General features: G+C 45.4%; 1 protein-coding gene across 3 annotated transcripts in view; it reads left to right on the top strand.

Annotated features, from left to right (window-relative positions):
• Nucleotides 1–25,753, top strand: part of raraa (retinoic acid receptor, alpha a) — a 214,239-nt gene that overhangs the window by 6,519 nt on the left and 181,967 nt on the right. The window contains exon 1 of one of the 3 annotated variants that reach the window (XM_029708838.1): nt 18,421–18,535. The exons of the other annotated variants lie outside the window; for them this stretch is intronic. The gene's annotated coding sequence lies outside the window, so the exon portion shown is untranslated. Of the gene's footprint in view, nt 1–18,420; nt 18,536–25,753 lie in introns of those variants that run through there. 3 annotated transcript variants of the gene reach the window in all.

Below are 25,753 nucleotides of genomic sequence, written 5' to 3'. Positions count from 1 at the left end.
ACGATGCTTCGCTGGGTGTCAGTTGTTGATGTGTGCAAGGGTCCCTGGTTCGAGCCCGGGTTGGGGCGAAGAGAGGGACGGAACCTGCACTGTTACACTGACTGCAAATGATCAATATCTGGGCTAATAACTCACTAACTAGCAAAGGATATGAACAAAATGTGCACACGTGGCTACATGCAGCTCTTGCTTTGATCTCCAAACAAGTGCATCTACTCACGACCACTCATACAGTTCAAAGGGAATGGCACAGATCCATATATGGCAATGGTATATTTGCATATAGGGGAACTGCAGCTCTGAATGGTTATGGCGCACCGGTCTGTGTAGTGTATGGGCCTGATTTGTGCCTGTCAATGCAATGAAATCCTACTCCAATGTGCTCTGCCTACAAGAAAATCTCTTGCAGAGTTAGTATGTTGCACTGAAAGTGACTAATATTGCGTTGATTCGTTCACAAGTCGCACAGTAGAGGGGAAACATTGATAGTGTTAACTAAACTAAAAGGGGAAACTAGAAAGATGAGTGAAGTGCTTCTCTGCGCGGGATGATTTTCCTTCTAACAGGGAACATTGAGGGTGATTACTTTGTGAAGCCACAGTACAAGTCAGTGCCAGTGCCTTATTCAATGTGCAGGGTTACAGGAGTGGTTGAGGTAGGTTTATACATAAGAAGTGACTGGTAGTAGGATATACATGTAAACAGGGCTGAAAAGTGACTGGTAATAGGAATATATCAATATTTATGGTAATATACTAATGGTAATATATACATGTAAACAGGAGTAATAGTGACCAGTGGCAAGATAAATAGATAGATACTAATGGCAGTCAATAACAGCAGCGTAGGTTTGAGGCTGTGTGTGGGTGTAAATGTTTACCGTCAGTAGTAGTGAGGGTGCGTTTGAGTAAGGGTGAAGGGTTGTGTCAGAGTGGGTCCAGATCTGTGGATGGGCATCGAGTTAATGTGGATAGTCTGTGGGAGATCAGTAGTTGTTAGCCATTTAACAGTCTTATAGCCAGGGATAGAAGCTGTTTAGCTGTTTAGGGGTCTGTTGGTCTGAGCGTTGATGCACCAGTACTAGGGGCTGGGCGATATGACCTAAAAATCATATTTTCTTTTTTTCAAACTTATGAGTGATTCAAGGTATATATATTTTTTAAAAAGCGTTGTTGTACAATTAAAGGTCAATACACTGCATTTCAGACAGTCAGCAATAATCTAATGAATTCCGGTCTTGTGAAGTTATACCAAAGCTAAATATAAGCCTTCCACAACCATAAGACCCACCAATAACTTCATTATTTTATCAAAATAGTTTAACTGGCTTTATGTGTTTCTATAGGCTTATTTTGGACCTAAGCTTGACTCCTATTGTTAGGGTGTCATCTCGTCATTATATATAGATCTCTGGTGTAAATGGGGAGGTGCACAGAAGGAGCGAAAGAGACAAGACCAAAAATACAACATGAGAACAAGTGGACATAAACTCTCGTAAAAACGAAAAATAACAAAACCTTGATTCTTGCGATACAGACATTTCGAATATCGTACAAAAACATGCATTCGGCCAGCACTAACCAGTACCACCTGCCGGACGGGAGCATGGAGAAGAGTCCATGTCTCGGGTGGGTGGAGTCTTTGGCAAATTTTCGAGCCTGTGTGCACCTCCCCATTTACACCAAACAGACACCAACCTCGCATGTACGTCCTTGATGGCTGGGAGCTCGCTCCCAGTGATGTGCTGGGCCGTCTGCACCACCCTCTGTAGGACCTTCCGGTTGAAGGCGGTGCTGTTGCCATACCAGGTGGTGATCCAACCAGTCAGGATGCTTTCGATGTTGCAGCTCTAAAAGTTCTTCAGGATCTAAGGTGCCATGCCAAATCATTTTAGCCTCCTGCGGAAGAAGAGGTGCTGCCGTGCCTTCTTCATGACTGTTTTGGTGTGAGAGGACTATGTGAAGTCCCCAGTGAGGAACTTGACGCTCATGACGCCCAGATGAAGTGAGATGTCTTATTGGAGGATGGTGGGAGAGTGTTTCCACTTTGAAACCTTTTCTGCAGGACATGAGATTAGTACAGATAGAACAATGAGACAGATATTTCACTGGATGTATAAATGTGAAGCATCCGGTTGGCGTTTCCACTCACTACCAAATATGGTAGTGTGAGGATGCCCAGTGGGAGAAGATGGAAAGAGATTCATTCTGGCTGACATTCTGCTAATTTACTCGTGGATTAAACATTTGATCTCAATACAGTTTTTTGTTCCCAAAACTACAATCTGTTACGAACAGAGTGGAGTAAGTTTAGTAGACTTTACACTTTGCCAAAGTTAGAAAAAATGGCGTTGTTTACAAGGTGTTCAAAGGCAAATTTAGTTATTGTGCACTTCACAGAGTAGGTGTTACCTAACGGAAATATGCAAATGAATGCTAGAACGCGGCAATAAGATCTCGCTACCTCGTGCTTGGCTCTGCCCACCTTCTTGCTTGTTCTGTCCATAATGGCTCATTTGTTCCCATTTGAAACAACAGGCTTTGGTCTATCTTGGTTTAGTTATAAAAATCTTTGAGATTAGTATCCCACAGAGCCGCTGATTTGTGATGTCATTTTGTATTTGGGAGCACCCAGTGTTATTCCTAAAAGTGTCCTTTTACTTTCTGTCGATTGTCATTCACTGTTGATTGAAGGTAGAATTATGAGTTCAAATGATAGGCTTAGTATTTAGCTACCGTATCTACCAAATATACTCATGTCTAGCAATATGGAGGGTTATAAGACTCCTAGCAATGTGGTGTGGTTCAGGGATGGGCAGAAATGTTTGCCCAATTGATTGTAGCGATAGAAAGTACAGCTACATTTGGTATAGAGATTCTACCAAAAAGGCAACCTCAACACATTTTAACTTTGGTTAGCCGAGGCACACAGGTCTGTGGTAAGGCTATACACACACTATCTGTCCCTTGTGTTCAGTCGGTGACTTCCTGCTTCCCAAAGTTGAGACTGTGCAGGAGAAATGACAGATGAGACAGGTCCCTCACAATGGCAGGTTACCCTGGAGATATCACACGGCGCTTGCTAAACGGTAAACACCTCAACCGAGTCGACCCGCTCGCGCTGAGATGCCGGGGTTTGTGTGGGTTTTATTTTAAGAGTGAGGAGCTCCGATCTGAGCAAAACCACAGTTTCGAGAGCTGAGGCTTTGGTTCACTTTTATGAAAGAAATACATTAGTCAGTCAGACATTTTGGGAGTTTGTTATAATGATCAGTAGTGTGGTGTGTCAAGTCTTCCAACTCTGATGTTGTTTATCATGAAGTTGTTTCTTTGCCGTTGACTAACTGTTTACACAGGGAAAGAAACACTTGCTGAATAGAGAAGGTATGAGCTGGAGTGCAGCTAAATAGTGTGGCTGACACTCATGTCGGTCAAGGCCTGGTTTTATCAAACAGGCCCCAGCTCCAGACCTCTTCAGAATGAGTAGAAATAAATTGCAATGTTATAGTGGTTTTGGCCGTGGTACTCGCTGACTTTTCCGCTGCCTTTGGGAATGGGGCGAGTGTGGGAAAAGACTGAGGAGAAGGGTGGGAGTCGCTACCATGGGAGTGGAGCGGAGTGGGGATTGGGGAAGTTAGGCCCCTGTGATGTAGGAATATAGGAGCTCTAGTCAGCCTGGCTGATGGGAGTTTGACAGGCCAGCTCACGCATACTGATTCTATCTCCACCCGGTCCACCGTCTGCTTCCCTACTCTCCTAGTCCTCCCTGGGAGCCATGAAAGGGTTAAGTCATCCCCCCTTTTCTATCACCTCCTTTTATTTCTCCCTTTATGGCTTTGATGGTATTAAATAATCTTTACGTGTCAGAGTGCACAGCTCTCCCGTGTTCATGTAGGAGAGCAATTAGATCAGAGTGGTAGCTCGAATAACTATGCTTCATTGAAGTCTTAAAGTGGCAGGGCGCCTCCCCTCAAGTTACTATTCCAATATACTTAAACCCAGATGGGAAGTCGGAGACCCAAGGACATTGTGTTACCTACGCAGTGCTGGGAGGCTGTGGTGAGGGATCTTTAATATTATCAGCTATTGTATAGTCTCATCAGGACAAAAATGGCCTAGAATGGCCTAGAATGGATAATCAGTTCTGATATTTTAAGTCCCTCACCAGTTTAATATGCCTGAAGAATTAGGTCAGTTTTTGTCTTCTTTTGAAATGAGGCTAACCTTAAGACTGATCACTGAGCTATTATTGTGATTCATTGTATCGGGTGTGATTGAAAAGACAATTGATTTAGACATTGAGATTCTGAGCAGATTTAGCCTACATAAGGCTGTTTTTCAGATCGCTGTGTGGAAGACGAAGCTTTCGCTAATTAGTACACTTAATTTGGTGTAGCTTAGTACTTTATCTATATTGAGTTCATACTGTCTATTTTGGTACATTTCACTTTGGTCTGGCATTGCCGTACACGCACACCCTGTCGGCCTAATCTATTCTACCACGAGAGACCTATTGCATTTCACAATTTGTGTGGGGATATTGTGGCAGTGTCATTTTTTCCACATCCATTTTGTGCCTTTGCTTTCATAGAAGTCTCTTTTGCCCAGTCGGACAGTCCCTCAGCTTGACGGCTGACATTTCCAGTGAAAGAGCTCTATTGTCGTCAGTTAATCCCCCCCCCATCCATAAAACAATGGTATCAATTGCTTCCACTGAGTACATCCACATTGCTGTAAAGAGCCAGGCCCATTCTCCTTCCAGCCAGGCAGCCAGTCAGCCACTCCAGGCAGGCAGTGAAACCTCGTATTCATTCCCATTGACAGCCCCTGGTAGTTGTACAATACTAACTGATTCCAGCCCAGGCAGCTAGTCTAATAATATCTCTGTAGCATGAGAACCAACCTTTTATCGTGCCTGGCCTGCCACCTCGGAAATGCACAATTAATAATGGTCTCTGTATATATTTATTTTCCCGGGGCGGCTATCAGCAGGGCGAGACTGGCCGCTTTGGGCTCTCCTGCCCCTTTCCTAATGAATGGCTTCCATTCCATTTCCCTTCATTTTCCCCTGGACACTGACATTAACGGTGACGGATGATATGTTCGTTCATTGAAACTGGGATCTTAAGCACATTGTCATTGAAAATCGTATTCACCCTCCCACCACCACCACATGCTCTCATTCGCTTTCCCTTCTCTCTCTCTCTCTCTATCTCTCTCTCTCTCTCTCTCCCTCTCCCCCCATCTCTCCTTCCTCCTCTCCCTGTCTCGGTGCTCTCTGTCAGCACCCAGGGACATGCCTTTAATATTCTTGTTAGAGCAGCTCCACTGCACAGTCTGAGGAGTTAACCCCCTCCTGCCAACAGCTAGCCTGGGGTCACTTCAGCACAGGGTACTTACTACACCAGCTAGCAAATGTTCTCCTCCAGGAAGTAGTCCTACTAATCAAACACAATGTAGCTTGCACAGTATGTCTCTGTTTCCTTGTGCATGTATTTCTAGGGACTTTTTACTTTTTGGTCAGTCAATCACTTTTGTAGTTGTGAAACTGTACCTCTGGGCTTCTGTCAAGGCAGAGACACTGACAGTTTATCTGGTTGACGTCCTGCATTCCATGGACCTTTTTTTAGAATTGTTGTCCGTGTATAACAGGTTCTGCTGTGTTGGCGGGTGCCAGGCGGGCATAGATGACGTCTCACCCTGCTTCCTGCCTGCACATTAGATGAGGCCGGTGCCAGATCTGTGTGAACGGGAGGATAATGACCCAGAACGGATCTGATAATGCTTTGGCTGCTGCTTCTGCTAGGGCAAACTGAAGAGCTCAGCTCATAGCGTCATTATCATACTGTGTGCTGTGCCCTGCTCACTTCAGCCAAACCTCTTTTGTGAGCTGCTGCCTGCTGCTGCTTCCACTGTCTCTATGGTCTGTCAACACAGCAGAGCCGGGGAGAAGCCATCCCACCTCTCTGGATCTCAGTCATGGTACACTGCTTCAGAGAGGCTGCTGTTGTTCGCTAAACTGATGAGATTCCAGTGCAAGGATCCAGAGCAGAGCTAAGTTAAGCCTCCAGTGGCCAGACTTGGACCACATCAGTCTTTTAATGGGCAGAATGGGTCCAGGCTTTCACCGTGCCTGTGGTGATGTCTGACCATGTCAGCTGACATGATTTAGCAAGTCGATGAGAAACTTGCTGTGTAAGTGACGTAGATCGTAGTACACAGTGTGTCTTGCCATCAGCCTAGGTTGTGTAAGTATCCTATGTGTCATTACACATCAACACGATTTTCTTTTGTTTTCGGTTAACATGAATGACCATGCAATATACTGTTCCAACAACTACACTACATATGCGAGAGTATGTGGACACCCCTTCAAATGAGTGGAATCGGCTATTTCAGCCACACCCGTTGCTGACAGGTGTATAAATCGAGCACACAGCCATGCAATCTCCATAGACAAACATTGGCAGTAGAATGTCCTTACTTAGTTACATTTAAAAAAATAATACTGAAGAGCTCAGTGACTTTCAGTGTGGCACTGTCATAGGATGACACCTTTCCAACAAGTCAGTTTGTCAAATTTCTGCGTTGCTAGAGCTGCCCCGGTCAACTGTAAGTGCAGTTATTGTGAAGTGTAAATGTCTAGGAGCAACAACGGCTCAGCCAGGAAGTGGTAGGCCACACAAGCTCACAGAACAGGACCACCGAGTGCTGAAGCGCGTAGCGTGTAAAAATTGTCTGTCCTCGGTTGCAATACTCCCTACCAATTTCCAAACTGGCTCTGGATGCAAGGTCAGCACAATAACTGCTTGTCGGGAGCTTCATGAAATGGGTTTCCATGGCCGAGCAGCCACACACAATCCTAAGATCACCATGCCAATGCCAAGTGTCGGCTGCAGTGGTGAAAAGCTTGTCACCATTGGACTTTGGAGCAGTGGGTTTGGCGGTTGCAGGAGTAGGCTACCTGCCCGAGTGCATAGTGCAAACTGTAAAGTGGTGGAGGAATAATGGTCTGGGGCTGTTTTTCATGGTTCGAGAATTCTTAACGCTACAGCATCCAATGACATTCTAGACAATTCTGTTGCTTCCAAATTTGTGGCGACAGTTTGGGGAAGGCCCTTTATTGTTTCAGCATGACAATGCCCCCGTGCACAGAGTGAGGTCCATACAGAAATGGTTTGTCGAGATCGGTGTGTAGGAACTTGACTAGCCTGCACTAAGCCCTGACCTCAACCCCGTAGATCACCTTTTAGGATGAATTGGGATGCTGACTGCGAGCCAGGTTTAATCGCCCATCAGTGCCCGACCTCACTAAGGCTCTTGTGGCTGATTGGAAGCAAGTCCCCGCAGCAATGTTCCAACATCTAGTGGAAAGCCTTCCCAGAAGAGTGGAGGCTGTTATAGCAGAAAAGGACGGGACCAACTCCATATTAATGCCCATGATTTTGGAATGAGATGTTCGACAAGCAGGTGTCCACATACTTTTGGTCATGTAGTGTATATGTCTTATTGCAGTCTTAATGTTGACGAGTTTATTTCACCCAGCCTTTGTCATGTGGTTTCTTGTCAGAGAACGTGTTGTTTTCGCCATGTAATACACACACACACACACACACACACACACACACACACACACACACACACACACGCACACACACACACACACACACACACACACACACACACACACACACACACACACACACACACACACACTGCAGCAGGTACATTAGCGTTTACATTCTTACTGATTCATGGCATTGGGAGAAAAGCATATTGATAAATACCTGGAGTACTCACTCATCGAAATTGCTAAACTAAATTGGGCAGAACTGAGACTTATGCGGCGCAGTAAATTAAACAAGCAATCTTCTCTGCTGGGTGACAGCACAATGGTGATTAGGCTTTCGTGTGAGTTACCATTCATTATGTATGACTGTGCTGTGGGCTGCCTGCAGTTAAATAGACCCACAGTCCATTGACTGGGCGCATTATCAGAGACCGAGCGAGCGGGAGGGAGTTAAATTGCTTTATTTCCTCTCCGAAGTTCCATTTTCATCAAAATGAACATGGAAACCCCAAGCATGTAGTTTGGCGTCCTGCGTGTGTGAAATGTGGTGGGAGTGCTCCAGGAGGTGTTCGCTGCTTTGTGTTCCAGGGCTATTTCCAGAACGTCTTTCGCTATGTACACACCAGCCACTCTTCGTTTGTCAAAGCCCTCTCTGCCTCTAACTTGCTGCTCCCGCCCTAATATAAGGCTATCTTTGTCTCATCTGTAGCTCCATGTACGTTTCCCTACAACTCGTACTTATCCTGAGAGGCTTGCTCTGTTTAACTTGTGACATTTTCAGTAGCTTACATAACTGTGTTCAGCAAACACTGGAATCCTATGTGATGTCAACAACATTATTTTGCTGAGCACAAGTGTTGATGATCAGGGAGTCTGAGCTGAGCGGCATTGTTAAGATGTGTCTTGTTTCATAAGGTTTAAAGGGTGTCAAGGTTTTGTAAGCATAGGCCTATTTGATGAAGAGTGTCACCTACTTTCATTGGCTGTCCAGTCCACACACGGTCTTTGTAGACCTTAACAGCAGACCCAGGAATGCTATTGCAAATATCTGTATTTTCTGTCTTTTTTGTCAACATGATGATTTTGCTGTGAGAATGACCTGGTAGTTATGTTGTGTTGGAGTGGTCTATTGCCATATGATGTGTTGCAGTACTCTTATTTAGTACAATTATATTTGGCCTCAATAGAATAGCGGCAACAACGAAAAATAGATGTGACCTAATGGAAATACATGTGAGCTAATTGCCTCTCTGAAAACGGTACCTTTTCTCTGTGTTAGGCAAGGCTGGACAGACTTATGAAAGAGTGGAATGCCAAAATTGAATGCATTTTCACATTGCATGTGTGTTCGTTTTGATAATTGCAATCACCAAGGAATTTTCCGCCCACACACAACTTATGAAACGGGAGCTGAAACGAATGCTATGTTTGTTTTGCTTGTCGAATTCTTGCCATCTTCTCTTCGACGAGGGTGGATTTCTCTAGCGTGAGCGTGTCCCTCTCCATTGTCCCAGTGTTGGCGGTTCCCACTTCGTACAACAGGATGCGGTCATCCTCAGTTGGCCCCTAGCCTTCAGTAGCCACTCGCTCTACTCATCTGCAGTGCAGCAGCCATTTTGGACCTGCACTCTGTTCTGAGATGCTCTGTGGGAAGGACCCCCAGGGGTGGGGTGTTCTCTGATAAGCATTTCCCAAATCTATTTCTCACTATATTTCTCCCATTGGTTCATTTGGAAAGCTAGACATTGTGTTGTAGCTGGCGCTCATCACAACACACACCCCCGGCATTGTTTTCCTATCAAGCCAAATTGAATTTTAACTGCCCTCATGAAGCATGAAATACTGGGCTTTATATTGACTCTGGCAGGTATTTAAACTTCTGATATGATCCAGACCACAGTCATTAAATCGTCAAACTGACGCAATGTTTCATTGCTTTTGCCTGAAGCCAGCATGGCATGTTTTTCCATTCAGGGATTCCAATATTTGTCTCTCTCATAAACACTGGGCATCTGGTTGCCTGTAGTAAGTCTTCATTAGCGTAGAGGTTGATGTAGAAATGCGGTTGAAATTCTTTAGAGAAAGCAGCCTCCTTGGTTCTCATTTGGAAGCTAGCAGAGGTATGATAAATGTAGCCATCACCTATTGACCCATAGAGGTCAACTTGGTGCACTTAACCCCCAACCCCCTTTAGCTCAGTCAGCCCGTGGATACTCTGCACCAGGCCAAATTTGTTTAACTATTTTTACTTTTTGACCATTGTCTTCTACTTTGCGCGAACTTATAATTGCCAGCTAACTGTGTACTTTCTTGTTTACAGTTCACTGTTAGATTCTTCCCCAATTCCTCTGTGCAGAAAAACATATTATTTGGCCTTCATGGATGCTTGGCCTTCAGCAATATTCTCTGTTTTGATCTCGAAATAGGCCATCCACGTGAATCGTGTAGATCTGAAGAAAATGGTTTGGGAATGGGAGGGGTGGTCTGTTGCTCATATCGAGATCATCCCTACTCGTTCTACAAGGAGAATATCAAATCAAGTTCAGAGCGCGGTGTCAGATATGTCAGATCAGAATGAGGGCTTCATCCAATATCAGCTGTGATCAGCCAGACGCATCCGCTACCAGCCGTTACTCGCCTGCTTCTCCGACCTCTCTTTCTGCTCATCTCCATCAGTTTTAAAATGTCATTTAGCCGTGATGGCGCGCTGGGGTGTACAGACAGTGATGAGTCTTCTGTTGTTAAATTTGTTTAATTATTGGAGCAGCTCGCGGCGTGAGCGAAGTAGATGCACTACTTTTAATTTTGCCTGTAAGAACCAAGAGCACAGGCCAGTCTGTCTAGGCTTCGCTGTCACGCAGCCTCTGAGTGACATAGAGTAAACACAGAGCACAGTGACAGTCGTGCCGGCGCCTTTACATTGCTGAAAACCACGTGTCTCTAGCCCAAGCTATTCAAAAGCTGTTCCCCATATCACCAGAGCTATCTTTTCCCCTTTCTACTTCAATTCACACCCATTTTATGTCATTGAATAAACCATGACGTGTGCGGTTTTAAACAACTGGAAGGCCACTAATTGTTGGTTTGATAACAAACAACCTTGTTTAGTCATGTTACCTAGCTAGCAAAAAATCTGGTAACTTGACCAATAGGCTATGCATATTTGGATGGCACAGGAAGAGCGGAAAAGGATAGACGGCCTACTCAAAGGTAGGATGCATATGCCTAATCAATGTCATTCTAAGCCACTGTATCTTAATAAAAAAACATTCTATTTTTCTGTTTGTTAAATTCTGTTTTGTGCCTAACTTTTCAAATGTTTCATAATTATTGGCACCCTTGATAGATAATCTCTTATCAAGGGTGCCAATACTATGGACATGACTGTAAATGCATAATGATCTGCATGTCATTTTGGCAGTAAGGGAAAACGCACTATATGAAACAATCTTTAGCCTACTATTCAGATAACTATACCATCTCACACACACACACACACACACACACACACACACACACACACACACACACACACACACACACACACACACACACACACACACACACACACACACACCCGCACACACACACCCGCACACACACTGCTCCCAACTTAGAAAATGTAGGACCAAACAGAATTGAACTAACACCAGAAAAAGAGCGCTTAGAATTACGGTGATTAGGCATATGCTTCCTTCCTTTGAAGCGTACTGTATCTCTTTGAGTAGGCCATCTATCCCTTTTCCGTTCTTCCTGTGCCGATCAAATTTGTGCATAGCGTATTGGTCAACCTACCAGGTTTTTGTTAGTGGCCTGCCAGTAGTTTAAAAGGATATCAAGGATCTGGAAAGATTCTGTATGGAGGAATGGTCTAAAATCCCTCCCCATGTGTTCTCCAATCTCATAAAACAGTGTCGTTTTATGAGATTGTGAGATTGTCGCTCAGTGTCGTTATCCTCGCAAGGGGAGGATGCTAGAGTATTGTAAAGAGGGGTGCCAATAATTTTGATTATATATATAAAAGCTCAGTACTTTTATATGATTAATATTATACAGTACTTTTTTGCTCATTTTATCAAGGGTGCCAATAAATATGGACCGACTGTATATTCCTTACTATATTATTTCTGCCAAATCACAAGGATGCCTTTTGGATATGAGCAAATCAACCATTTCTGCATACTTTCTGCAGTAACCTATTTTATTATACAGTAAACAGTTTGAAGTTAGATTCAATGTGTTGTATTGCGTACAGGTGTGAATATCAGGGACAGGTTTTTGTGAAGAACATGCAGAACGTATAGAAAACAAAATCAGGCGTCCTGGGGGTCGGGGTGAACAGGACGCTAATAATCCCCCACCCCGTGGTATCACAGTACATGCTCGCTATTGTAATACTTGGCCTGGTATCGCATCATTAGTCAAACTTTAGTATTGTGACAACCAGTGTTTGACTGAAATAGGTTCCGGTACTCATTTTGGGTGCCTGTACAGTTGTATATTTATGCGCAGGAACTCCATAATAGTTTTGAGATAATATCATTTAACTTCTATGGGCTAGCGTCCCACCTGCGGGACACAGCCAGTGAAATATCAGGGCGGCAAATTCAAAAACAACAAAATATCCTAATTCAACTTTCTCAAACATACACACCATTTTAAAGATACACTCCTCCTTGATGTAACCACATTGTCTGATTTCAAAAAGGCTTTACAGCGAAAGCAAAACATTAGATTATGTTAGGAGAGTACATAGACAAAAATAATCACACAGCCATTTTCCAAGCAAGGACATGTGTCAATAAAACCCAAAACACAGCTAAATGAAGCACTAACCTTTGATGATCTTCATCAGATGACACTCCTAGGACATTATGTTACACAATACATGTATGTTTTGTTCGATAAAGTTCATATTTATATCCAAAAACAGCATTTTACATTGGCGCATGATGTCCAGGAAATGTATTCCCACCAAAACGTCCAGTGAATGTGCACATCAATTTACAAAAATACTCATCATAAACGTTGACAAAATATATAACAATTATTTAAAGAATTATAGATAGACCACCCCTGGATGCAACTGCTGTGTCAGATTTTAAAATAGCTTTACGGAGAAAGCACATTTTTCAATATTCTGAGTACATAGCTCAGGCATCACGGTGAGCTATACAGACACCCGCCAAGTTCGGGGCAACCTAAACTCAGAATTAGTATTAGAAATATTCTCTTACCTTTGCTGATCTTTGTCAGAATGCACTCCCAGGACTGCTACTTCCACATGAAATGTTGTTTTTGTTCCAAATAATCCATATTTATGTCCAAATACCTCCGTTTTGTTCGTGCGTACAGATCACTTATCCAAAGGCATAACGCGCGAGCGCGGAACCAGAGACAAAAAGTGAAAATGTTCCATTACCGTACTTAGAAGCATGTCAAACGCTGTTTAAAATCAATCTTTATGGTATTTTTAACGTAAAATTGCAATAATATTCCAACCGGACAATAGCGTATTCATTCAAGGAGAAAAAGAAGGAACAGCGTGCTCGCGTGACTGCGCATATCCAATCCCTTTGTTGCCAGGCAGTCCACTCAGAAACTGAGCTCCTATTATCTGCCCAGTGACAGGAGAATGCTCAAACCACTTTCTGAAGGCTTTAGACAGCCAATGGAAGCCTTAGGAAGTGCAACATAACCCCACGGATACTGTAGTTTCAAAAGGGACTAGAAAGAAGAACTACAATTCTCAGATCCTCCACTTCCTGGTTGACTTTTTCTCAGATTTTTGCCTGCTATATGAGTTCTGTTATACTCATAGACACCATTCAAACAGTTTCAGAAACTTCAGAGTGTTGTCTATCCAAATCTACTAATAATATGCATATTCTAGTTTCTGGGCCAGAGTAGTAACCTGTTTAAATTGGGTATGTTTTTCATCCGGCCGTGAAAATACTGCCCCCTAGCCCAGACAGGATAAGAGGAACAGAAACTCCACAATACTTTTGAGATAATATCCTATAAGAGGAACAGGAAGTCCACAATACTGTTGAGCTAATATCCTATAAGAGGAACAGGAGCTCAACCAGTAGAGAATTTGAGGTGCTCTGCTCCGGTGAGCTCATGCCCAAGTCGAGCATTGAACAACACCATTTTTTTTGCACTTTACGAAAATGTGCATGTTTCCGTGTGTGGGGAAAAAAGTCACATTTTAGGGCCTCGCTATTTTGCATCCTTGGCCTTGTACCTTCTAAAGTGACTTTGGCTCAAGATACAAAATGTTTGGCCAGATATATCCTCCTCCCTCAGCTTTGGTCTGACCTTGGTCCTCGAATATCCGTTTTTTTTGGATCTGACCAAGGAGATAAGGAAATGGGGGAACCGTGGGAGATTATTGCAAAAATCATATTTGGCAAATTTGGATGAAGGAGGGCAGTGACGCAGATAAACTTCCTAGTTGGATTCTGTTTCACCCCCCTTTCCCGCCAGCAGTGTAAAGAATTGCATGGCAGCTTTTGTTCTTTTGAAAATCCACCTTATAATGTCTACAGCAGGCTCCGTGTGTGAGCTTGTCTGATTAAAAACCGTCCTCCAGTGCCCAGCTATTGCTACACAATACACCACCACCCTGCCCTAGATTCTGTTAAACCCAAGCCAAATCGCTCTCCACTGTCAAGTCCTCTGGAAGGGAATGGTAAGTGTCGGCTGAAAAGACTCTATGCAGTTGAAGAATATGGTACAGGTGACAGGTACAATACCATAGTGTCTTTAACACACTGCCAAGTTGGTTTTGCTCAGGTCTTCAGATGGCCCTCCCCCCACTTCAGTGTTCCGCGTGACACTGATTGAGCCATTTCACACAGCTAAGCTGTACTACGAGTCCCACTTTATAATGAAATAATACTGCTAAATCAAAGCTTGACAAATCTACTTTCTCCATGTTCTCACATTGAGGATTGGGAGGATTAGACACATTTTTTTTTTAGTGCCACCATCTTTTCAGCTGCTTTTTAAGAATTAGTTCCAAATAGCAAAATGTGTGAATACAATAAAGGGAGGGGGGAGCATTGTTAGGGGAGCTGGCTCTGGGAAAAGGATATTATTATCTAGCAGTTAAGCCCAACATGAAAAGGCACCAGGCAGTTGTTAAGCGGAAGTCTTCTGAGACTTTCTCACCCCCCCCCCCCCCCCCCCCCCCCCCCCCAATTGCCCGATGCGGCCCAAGCAGTTTGACATTACAATGCGTGATGAAGTTGTTGAAACGCCACAGATCATGAAAAATTGAAGAGGACTTTTTTTTTCTCCATTCAGTGGAGTTTTCCTTAACTTTCCTCTGAGACCTAGATCCTGATCTGAAGTGCTGGAATGAACAGCGTAGTGCTTGTGTGCAGTCGTCTAGTTCGACTGACTTACTGCAAGTCAGCTAGATGAGACAACCCAACTTTTCTAGAGGGACGGAGTTGTCGGAAGGTAGGTCATCTAGATGTTGACAGTTGGAACCTCTCCATCTACGATGTGTTTTGCCACTGACGCACCATCAATACAAACAGGCGTCAATATCCGTCCAGGCTCCCATTTTAAAACAATGACACTGTGTGGCGTTTGCTGTGCATTCAGCACTTTTGAAAAGCCATCAGTGTATTGATTCGCAATTTCCTTCAAGGTCTGCATCAATTTCTCTCCGTTCTTTTGTCTGTGACAAACGACAAGGGGCGTATGAATAAATGAATGAATGAATGAATGAATGAATGAATGAAACCAGCGCTGCTCACTCACTCAATGTACCCCTCATAAAAATTACCAAGGCAGTTTCTCTGTGATTGCCTCGCTTGAAAACTTCTCATCAGACGAGTGTTTGGGTGATTAATCAGGATATTGACCATTGAAGGCAGATGGGGGAGGGGTTAGTTAGGGTCAGGGTCTTTAGGTTGGTGGTGGTGATCATCGTCTAGCAACACCCCCAAGGGCAGGAATGTTTGGGTTGCATTGTACGACAGGTGGCGAAGAGACTTAATTGATTTATGATCATGGTGATATACGATCCATCCCCTATTCTCCTCCCTACAAATACAAAAAGCAGAGAACGCCGGTGTCGCCCTGAATCATTACAAACTATGCCAGTTAAAACACAGAGCTTTCAACATTAGCATATGAAAGGGAGCAGGAAAAGGTGTAGCATCGCTCCAAGCTTCTGTGGTTTACCTTTTTGTGAATGCAGTTGAAAAACTGACCAAGCACTCATTATTTTGGTGGCGCATGGGAAATTATAATCTCATCATAATACTTACCAGCATTATCAAATTATAAGCACAGAATATGATTTAGTATCTTGCCATTTTTTTCCATGCTGCCCCGGGGGCAAACTTTACTAAATGAAATATTGGTGCAAAAATAGCTTCTCTATTTCAGTGGCTTGGTCAGATTAATGGCTTGACCAATGTGGTACTTGTTATTGTGTACCTTTTTAATTATGTTATGATTGATACTGTTCGCTTAACTTACTAAAAGTGAACGAAAATGACAGGACAAATGCAAAATGGTATGTATGTATGTTTTTTATATATACATATATATTAGTGTGAAAGTTGAAATCCCTCTCACATGATTGTAAATCAGAGAAACTCCTATCATCACCCGGTCATATTCTGCACATTCTGTCTCATTGTCACGGCATTTGAGAGGTTCTGTTGGAGTGAGTTGTGTGTCTCTACTGACAACCCTAATCTTTGTGCTTTGAGGTTCCACAGGGTGGCGTTGCATGACCCTCCCTGTTTGTTTCGAAGGGTCTGAAGGACAATGGCGGTCTGTGACCTTGGCGTGAATGCGCATCTTTCGAATCGCAGCGCCATCCTTTGGGATGTGAAGGGTCCATGGCTGTGGGGGCTTACCACTGAGAGCCAATGGCCTGGGGGTGGGTGTGTATTTGTATAGCGGGGTCTGGTTAAAACAACGCGTTATGTTTGTCTAATGCGAGCTCATGACTCTGGTCACAGGACTGCCATTTCCAGATGACCCCCAGTGAGGAGACGACTGTTGTAACAGCGCTTCACTCCCTCCGCACTCATTTATTCACACTTTCATATTTCATGGCCCAACGCGGCGGGGAGCCGCTGTCAGAATGAGTTAGAAAGCGTCAGGAGTGGATGAATGTTTTTCTTTTGAGAGCTAAATCCGGCCTCCTGTTGAGGGGCCCAGTCTCTTGCAGGTGGAGCTGTGCTCTCGATTGGTCCCACTGTGTTATCATTTCAAACCCGTACGACGGATACCTCCCGATTGAGCCGGGCTGAACGGTGTGGGTCACGGCTATCGGGTTCCATTTGAAAAGCAGACGTACGTGTTTGGCAGCCGTCCAACCTGCCCCTCCATTTGTGTGTGTGTGTTAAGAGGTTAGCGTCTGCGAGAGCGTGGTCTCCAACAGCAAGGATAAAGATGTGATTACCCCAGGCTACTCCTGTCTATTCTCATCAGCCCCCCCCCCCCCCCCTCCATAAATGAAGCCATGGTGGACCTAGTGGACCAGCAAAAGGCCAGCCATTACAAGCAAAGCTGACACGCTGCGCCAGCAGCAGCTGAGAGGAACGACGAGCAGAACTCCACTCAGACACAGGCCAGACCTGCAAACAGGAAGAGAGCGCTGCAGTGAGACAGGAAGTGAGGTCGGGGGTTACATGGGGCCCTAGCATGGGGCAGCTAATTGTCAGATTGGAGACACCGGATACCAGAGGAAGTGGAGCATGGAAACTAGCTTACAGCACAGAGTTTCTAAACCAAGAAATGCAACATCGTGAGACTTCTGGGAATGCTTGTGAAGCAGACCAGGCCGCGGTTTGAGGAGTTGATAAGGAATAACTTTTAGTTTCCCTTAGTTGAAAATGTTTTCTAATTCTAAATGCACAACCTAGTTTCAAACCAGTGTGTTAAGTAGTTGAACATGTTATTACTTCAACCCTGTGAAAGTTACATTCTGAAATGTTTCATTTTAGTCAAAAACAACTTGATATGGAAGTGCCTTTGATTTTGACGGCCTTCACATGCGCGGTTCGGCGTGAGACGACCGCTAGACCCAATGACGCGTTTCTGTGAATCAGCTTAGCTAGCCAACATAGCCACAAGCGCGATCTGGGATTTCTATTGGATTTCTAGTCCCACTGTACTGTCTTTGCTTACAGTTATATTTGATCAAACCCCATTTTCCATTTTAAATCGTCGGCCCTGGCCAGGATCTTTAACTGCAGTCCAAAACAGTTTGTTATTCTTAAGGATTCATCTAAGATATCAATGCCTTTTTAGATATCCAGGTCTGCAATTCATGTCATGTTGCTTTTGGTAAAGTATGGCCTGGCACGTGCCACATTTCCAGTTTTCCCCTCGAAACTTGGCCTTAATTACGATTTGCATTTGTGGCGGGACATATTAGTAAACAGTCGCTATGTTTTAGCGACGGCTTCTTTAGCGTAAACAAAACCGATGTAACTGTACAAAGCGTCCCGTCTAACCGCTATCCAACCCAGAAGTCCCCTGGTTGAAGTAGTCTTTGTCCCATGTCATGCTGAGGGTGATTTCTAGCCTCTGCCACCTGATTCACATTGCTGTAATTGAGTTGCAGCCATTCACACTGCGAACTTGTAGGCCTTAGGTAATCCGCGCACACACACCACAAAAATACTTCTTTCTCCCACTTTCACATGATGTCGGGAGGAGAAAAAAAGAGCGCCCGATCTGGTGGAACGAGCGATTACCCGTAGCCGAAGGAGGGAGTGGGAGAATGTGAGAGAGACTTGTGAGTGAGGCGACTGCCACTGCCGCGGTACAGAGAGAGGGAAAGATTGAGTGAGGCTGCATGCAGCATGTGGATAAGGACCAAAGCTCCCAGTTTGAGGGGCTCTCTCTCCCAGAGCTGAGGATCTGCAATCGATTGACTGGGAGATTTCCTCGGCCAAAAAAAGGGCGGATTGACGTTTTTGGGGTAAGCCCGAATTTGTCAGCCCTGTGAAACCTGGGGAGCGGTCAGACCGTGTCCTTCTAAGAGGCAGCGAGCGCTCATTGGTTTCGTTAGTTTTTTTCGTTGCATGTCACTGTTTATATTAGGGGGTTTTGTGGTTGATTTGTTTAAGTTCAGAGAGCAGTGTCTGTTAGCTAGTTAGCTTTTCCTCTGCCTTGTCTTACCTTGTGCTGTCATGGTGAAGGTCACTTACCGTTGTATTGTTGGAATGTCTTCAAAGGCTTTACCCTGTTTCTCAAACTCGACACACTCACCCATTACGTACCCAGTGGCATGTGGCCTACGATCTGCAAGTGTCAGATCAAGTGTAATTCCACTGTTTTTCCTCATTTGGAACATCTAGTAACAGTTTTATTCCCAAGTTAAAATGGCAAAGATAAAGCAGAACTGAACAGCTATTCATTAGGTTTAGGCAGAGCAAGTCAAGTTGCGTTGGTGACCTTTACAAGTGAATAGGCTTTGGTCCAGTGCCCTACTTTAGGCTATGGGCCACAGCACACAGTAAAGCAGGACAGTGTAAATTTCAGACAGCCAACCAGACTGTGACCAGAGGGATGGGATTGCGGGTTTGTCCTGCCAGCACCACAGGGAGGTGATCAGTCCCTTCCAGGCGGTAACAGGAAAGACCGATAGGATGTGCATGATGACGCCAAGGCCAGCCCTGCCCAGCCCTGCCCCTGCCCAGCCCTGCCCCTGCCCTGCCCCTGCCCATCCCTGCCCCTGCCCAGCGCTGCCCAGTGCTGCCCCTGCCCAGTGCTGCCCCTGCCCAGCGCTGCCCCTGCCCAGCCCTGCCCCTGCCCATCCCTGCCCCTGCCCATCCCTGCCCCTGCCCAGTCCTGCCCCTGCCTAGCCCTGCCCCTGCCCATCCCTGCCCCTGCCCAGCGCTGCCCCTGCCCAGCCCTGCCCCAGCCCATCCCTGCCCTCTGTTCCTGAAGTATGCCAGCCTCTAGACAGACTGTGTGCATCCACAGAGGATGTCCATGTGTCTAAACTATGGCTGACAAGTCGCCTGGCAAATCCCCCATTAGGCTAGCTAACCACATTTGAACTGGTCTGGACTGGCATATGGCTGGCTGGGGCTGGCTGGCTGGGGCTGGCCAGCTGGCCTCCTCTCTTTACTTTCTGTCCTTTCAATGTGCTCGGGACATATTTTTTTTTTACTCTAGCCTTCCTATCTCATATGATTTTGAACCCTAGGAAATATCACTCTACTACTCCTGATTGGTCTTTGAATTTGCTTCAGGGTTGAAGCAACATTTGAACTTGCCTCTCAGAAGTCCCGGCTTTTAGGTGGTGAGCAGCTCCAGCAGCTGATGTGTAACACATGCCTTTAATGATTCTCACTCTGTGTGCGGTCTGAAGCAAGTGGTTACCTTGGTCTTCTTTATGGAAAGTATTATGAAGTTTTCATTGTCGGGTGTGTAATATTGTGATTTCTTTTAGAAAATGAAACCCACAGAGTTATGAAACCCACAGAGTATCGGGCGAGTCCTAATGGAGTTAAGACTGGCTACAGTATGGTTTTGCTGTCGCAATTCCTTTGACACTCAGGTATTGTGTGATTTCTTAGGAAACGTTTCCACAGTATAGACCTAATTGTTGAATGGTTCAGATATTTATGTGTGTTCTTACAAAGCACTTTGTCCTTGAATGTTCGGATACTATTTAGCGATTCGATGAAACTCAGTAATGGAATGTTTGATTTCTTGTGTAGGCTGACAAAGAACCCTACTAAAGTATTGTTCCTATGTAGCCACAGAAAGTTTTGTCGTCTGTGAATTTAGCTAATCATGAATGAGTGTTGTTGCTGACAGTTGAGGGGTTCTCTGCTCCATAGTTTGTTGACGGTTAACTTCCCCTAAAGCTGTGGAATGCTGGGAATCATCACTCCCCCCTAGCGACGTGACATGTGACTGTGGACCATCCAAACCTCATCACTGACAAGAGATTGCTTCCTTTTTTTGTATCACACCCGTCTCCATATCTCGTACTCTTCCATCTTTTGTTCTGCTCCCTCCCCTCATCTGAACCTCCTTCACCCCCCCTGCTTTTTACACACCTCTCCATCTATTTCTATCGCTACACTGTCTCAAAATGAAGACAGTCCCGCTGCTTGACACGGCTACAGTGCCTGGACTCTAGTAGGCCAGAATAGGGCTTGAAAAGTTGAGAGGCTCATTCCTGGCCTACTGTGTCTACTATAGAGTCTGGCTCGTTTAATGGCGAGGAGAGGGAAAGTGGGACAAACTCTCTGACCCGGAGTCATACACAAGGGTCCTTCACAGATATGTGAAGTGCTGTAATGTTTGGTATTGTCTGACGCATGTCTGGGCAGTGGCGACACTTAACTGGAGCCTGTGAAGATGTTTTGAATTTAAACACTTAACACTTTGTATGTGACTACTGTAGTACTTGGACTAAAGATAATTTAAATTGATTTGGTTTTGATGTTAACACCCACACTGCCCTACTTCCTCCATTGCACTGAGGCAGTCTGAGCAGTAAGAGCTATTGTGGAGCGAGAGTGTGGGGCAGACTTATAGAGCCCCTTCCTTACAATAAAAGCCAAATGATCCCCACAGCAGTTGTGAGCATGCAGGCGAGAGGGCGTAGGTAGCTCGAGACTGAACAGTCTGCAGTTCCTCTTCTGGAGCTTTGGGGCTACTCCTGACAGGATCTTGGCAGCGGGAAACATAAACAAATTCCCTGTGCCACTCCGGAGCGACGGCTCGCTGAGGCTCTCCCTGTTACCATACATGCACAGCTCAGCGTGGGCCAGCTGTGGAGAATGACAAGCTGTTAAAGGACCAGGTGACCCCTCGAGGCCTTAAAGGGGGCGGCTGTGCCACCTCCACGGACCGGAGCTCTGTACTACAGCCTTGTTGCAGTCTGACAGTGACTTGTGTTGCTGCCCGGCCCGTAGACTTCCTCAGAGATTACGAACAACAAGGATCAGCCCGGAGGATGGGGAGCTACAGTATGAGGGCTCCAAAATGGCTCTATTTTGCCGAACCAGTGAAATAGCAAGAGTGGAAAAAGTCATCAGAAATGTTGCAGTCTGGGGATGTGGAGCAAGGAAGTCCAGGCCCTGTAATCCAGTATGGAAGAAAGGGTGTGGAGGGCTCCTTCTCATAAAGCTTCGAACGAGCCAGACTCTCGCTCTCTCTCTTCCCCCTTTCACCCCCCCATCCCTCTCTCTCACTCACACACGAAGCACAGTACTGTATTGTGTGTGAGCGCTAGCTGCCCTGGTCACCGGCCAAAGCCAAGAACCCAGATCGCTGCAACAGAGGGCGAACAGCCACACAACTAAAGGGCGGGGAAGTAGGAGTTATTATATAGTTCCGTGGACGGCCGAGCCAACAGGCACCGCTCACTATAGCCGTCAGAGCTCAGCAGCACTTCAGCAGAAGAGGGGTGAGCCAGTTAACTAGATCTTTGGTCAGCTGGAGAAGGTTTTTTCGACTGGGGGATGCAGCACCGGGCCTTGACTTGGCACCCCGGCTCCATTTCATAACAACTGGTAAAGGCATTTGCCTGGCTTTTAATAGTCGCTGCGTCTCCATAACGTCATCCAAACGCACAGTTTTCATCCCGCTCCTAGTGATGGTGAGATCTGCAGTGGAGGAGTGGAGGAAAAAAAGAAAAGTCTAAATTGAGTTTAGTGCTGTATTATATTATAGTGAATCTTGGGGAGACACTGGTGTTTTTCCTACGGTGCTAGAGCAGGGCTGGACTGCATCATTTGTTTATTTTACTGGCCTATTGAGAGTCTGCAGGTCTCAAACCGCCTGAAATATATCACGTTTTCAATCTGAGCGTCGACATGGAGGTTTTTAAAGCATCTGATCAAACATTACCCTACATTACGTGTCTTCATTTAATTGTCATATCAAACTGGAAGTCCTACAGCATTGCAGTGTGAAAGGGCACAGGCACTACATTTTGCTTTAAAACCTAAAAAGACACTATGGCACATGAGTTATGTCATCGGCACACATTTTGTAATACGGAAATGCAGTAATACTGTTTTTCTCTGCGCTCCGAATCTGACAAGACAGAGGAATAGAACATTCAGTGCTCCCTGACTATGTGCAGTGGGAGTGCGTGACAGAGTCTTAGGATCAAGCTGTTCCACACACACACACACACACACACACACACACACACACACACACACACACACACACACAGGGAGGGAGAGATCCTAGTGTGGTGGTATTCTCCTGGGATGCCGCTAGCTGGTGTGCCCCCCTCCCTCTATGGAGCGTAGCCTGCTCCAGTGGAGAAAAATCTCCAATAGACGACAAGGGAGGTAGTGACAGCGGGGAGGGCCCCAGCTGCACTCAGGCCCCACTGCACACATCTCCCATAATGGCCACCTATCGATCCCCGGCCCTCCTTGTCCACACTCAATGCAGATCGATGCGCACCTAACAAAGAGTCTCGGGAGGCTACTTCACATCCTGCGGTGTGTTTCTCCACCGTAGAGGGGAGGACAGCTCTGTGTGTGTGTATGTATGTGTGTGAAGAAGGGGGGGGGGTGTACGTGTTCGGGTGCGCTGGCCTATGTGTGCTCACTGTGGTGTGTTTGTGTGGGCATGTGTATGTATTGAAAATGCATGTATTGAAAATCTTGTCCAATCACGTTAACAGACCTTGGCTGGATTGGAACAAGGATGCAACAGTCAATAGTGTCAGAGCAAATAAAGCTTGAAATAGAACAGGGTGCAGTCACCATTACCATCGAAACGCTACCACATGAAGACGTTAGCCTAGTGGAGGAAATCAGACACACCAAACTGTTTCACCCTTTCGCAGTCCACATTCTCTCGCGCCACTTCAAAACCCAAAAAGCAGAGGGAAGACGAAAAAAAATAGAAGGATTTGAAAACGGATTAATCAATCAAGGAGCCACATGAAACTTTGCTTGTTATTGTTAACAGTTGATTTATGAAGGTCTTGGATGTGGGTCAAGCATCCCCCTCCCACACCTCTGTTCCTCCTTACCTAGCTCGGTCCCCCCCCCCCCTGCTCACCCCCGCTTCCCTTCTCTTCCCTTTGTCTCTCATCTGGTTCTGTGTTTTTGTTAGAGGACACTTGATTAATGATGCCAAAGACAAAAGACTCCAGTTTGAGCCCAGGCCACGGCCCAGATAGAGCTAAGGTAAATAAAAAAACATGTGCTTTGGACAGCCACCGAGAGCAGGACTGGAGAGGAGAAATTGATGACAGGGCTTCGTCTGATATATTATATACATTTTATATAGCCCTTCCTTGAGTGGGAAAAGTAGTGCGTCAACGTTCTATTTATGCGATGGGCAGGCCTAGAATGCCTATTTGCTGTGTGTGTGTCCAACTGGCAGTGTGGACAGCTCAACAGTTGCTGTGTCATGGGACTGGGTTAGAGGTCAGAGGCTTTGTACATGCACTACATTACCAAAAGTATGTGGACACCTGCCCATGATTCCAAAATCATGGGCATTCATTTGAAGTTGGTCCCCTCTTTGCTGCTGTAACAGCCTCCACTCTTCTGGGAAGGCTTTCTAATAGATGTTGGAACATTGCTGCAGGGACTTGCTTCCATTAAGCCACAAGAGCATTAGTGAGGTCGGGCAGTGACGTTGGGCGATTAGGCCTGGCTCGCAGTCGGCATTCCAATTCATCACAAAGGTGTTCGATGGGGTTGAGGTCAGGGTCAGGCCAGTCAAGTTCTTCCACACCGATCTCGACAAACCATTTCTGTATGGACCTCGCTTTGTGCACAGGGACATTGTCATGCTGAAACAGGAAAGGGCCTTCCCCACACTGTTGCCACAAAGTTGGAAGCACCGAATCGTCTAGAATGTCATTGTATGCTGTAGCGTTAAGATTTCCCTTCACTGGAACTAATGAACCATGAAAAACAGCCCCAGACCATTATTCCTCCTCCACCAAACTTTACAGTTAGCACTATGCAATCGGGCAGGTAGCGTTCTCCTGGCTTCCGCCAATCCCAGATTAGTCCGTCGGACTGCCAGATGGTGAAGCGTGATTCGTCACTCCAGAGAACACGTTTCCACTGCTTCAGAGTCCAATGGCTGCGAGCTTTACACCACTCCAGCCGATGCTTGGCATTGCGCATGGTCATCTTAGGCTTGTGTGCGGCTCCTCGACCATGGAAACCCATTTCATGAAGCTCTCGACGAACAGTTATTGTGCTGACGTTGCTTCCAGGATCAGTTTGGAACCCAGTAGTGAGTGTTGCAACCAAGGACCGGCAATTTTCTTTACGTGCTTAAGCACTCGGCTGTCCCGTTCTGTGAGCTTGTGTGGCTTCGTGGCTGAGCCGTTGTTGCTCCTAGATATTTCTACTTCACAATAACAGCACTTATAGTTGACCGGGGCAGCTCTAGCAGGGCAGAAATTTGACACATTTACTTGTTGGAAAGGTGGCATCCTATGAAGGCGCCACGTTAAAAGTCACTGAGCTCTTCAGTACGGGCCATTCTACTGCCAGTGTTTGTCTATGGAGATTGCATGGCGGTGTGCTCGACGCTATACGCCTGTTAACAACGGTGTGGCTGAAATAGCCGAGTCCACTAAGTTGAAGGGGTGTCCACATACTTTTGGCTATGTAGTGTGTATATAGTGGGCCGCCGTTATTCATTTATTTGTATCTAAGCCTATGTTCTGCAGATGTGTTTTTTTCTCTCAGTACGATGAAAAGAAGTTTCAACACCTGAATGCTTCTGTTCTCTTTCAGGCTTTACAGGAAGGAGGCTTCTGTCAACGAGGATGTTGTAAAGAAAATTCCATTGAATGATAAGGAACCATCCTTTGTTGCAAGTCAGAGAATATTGATGTCTGTAGCTTTTAGTGTTGACAATAGTGCGGCTTGGTACAGTGTCTTACTTTATTAGCCTGGGGTGTGTGCGTGTGTGGCAGCATCGACACAGTTGTAATTGGGCAATTCCACATTAATGTAATTGCGCTGAGACTCAGATTTTTCTCTTAAAATGTATTCCAAACGAAAAACATGAATGTCACTTTAACACACCATACAACCCAATTTTACTGGAAGAACAGTGCAGATGCAAAGTTTGGTAACAGTATTTCTGTAAAAATCTCCCTCCATTTTTCCTTTTTTTTTTGTGCAACCACATTTTCCAAAAATTCTGTTAAATATCTGCTCTGAATTAA

Source organism: Salmo trutta, chromosome 2, assembly GCF_901001165.1.
Source record: "Salmo trutta chromosome 2, fSalTru1.1, whole genome shotgun sequence".
In the NCBI taxonomy this organism is placed as follows: domain Eukaryota; kingdom Metazoa; phylum Chordata; class Actinopteri; order Salmoniformes; family Salmonidae; genus Salmo; species Salmo trutta.
The sequence above is the reverse complement of the archived record's forward strand: the minus strand, read 5'-3'. Positions and strand labels throughout refer to the sequence as shown.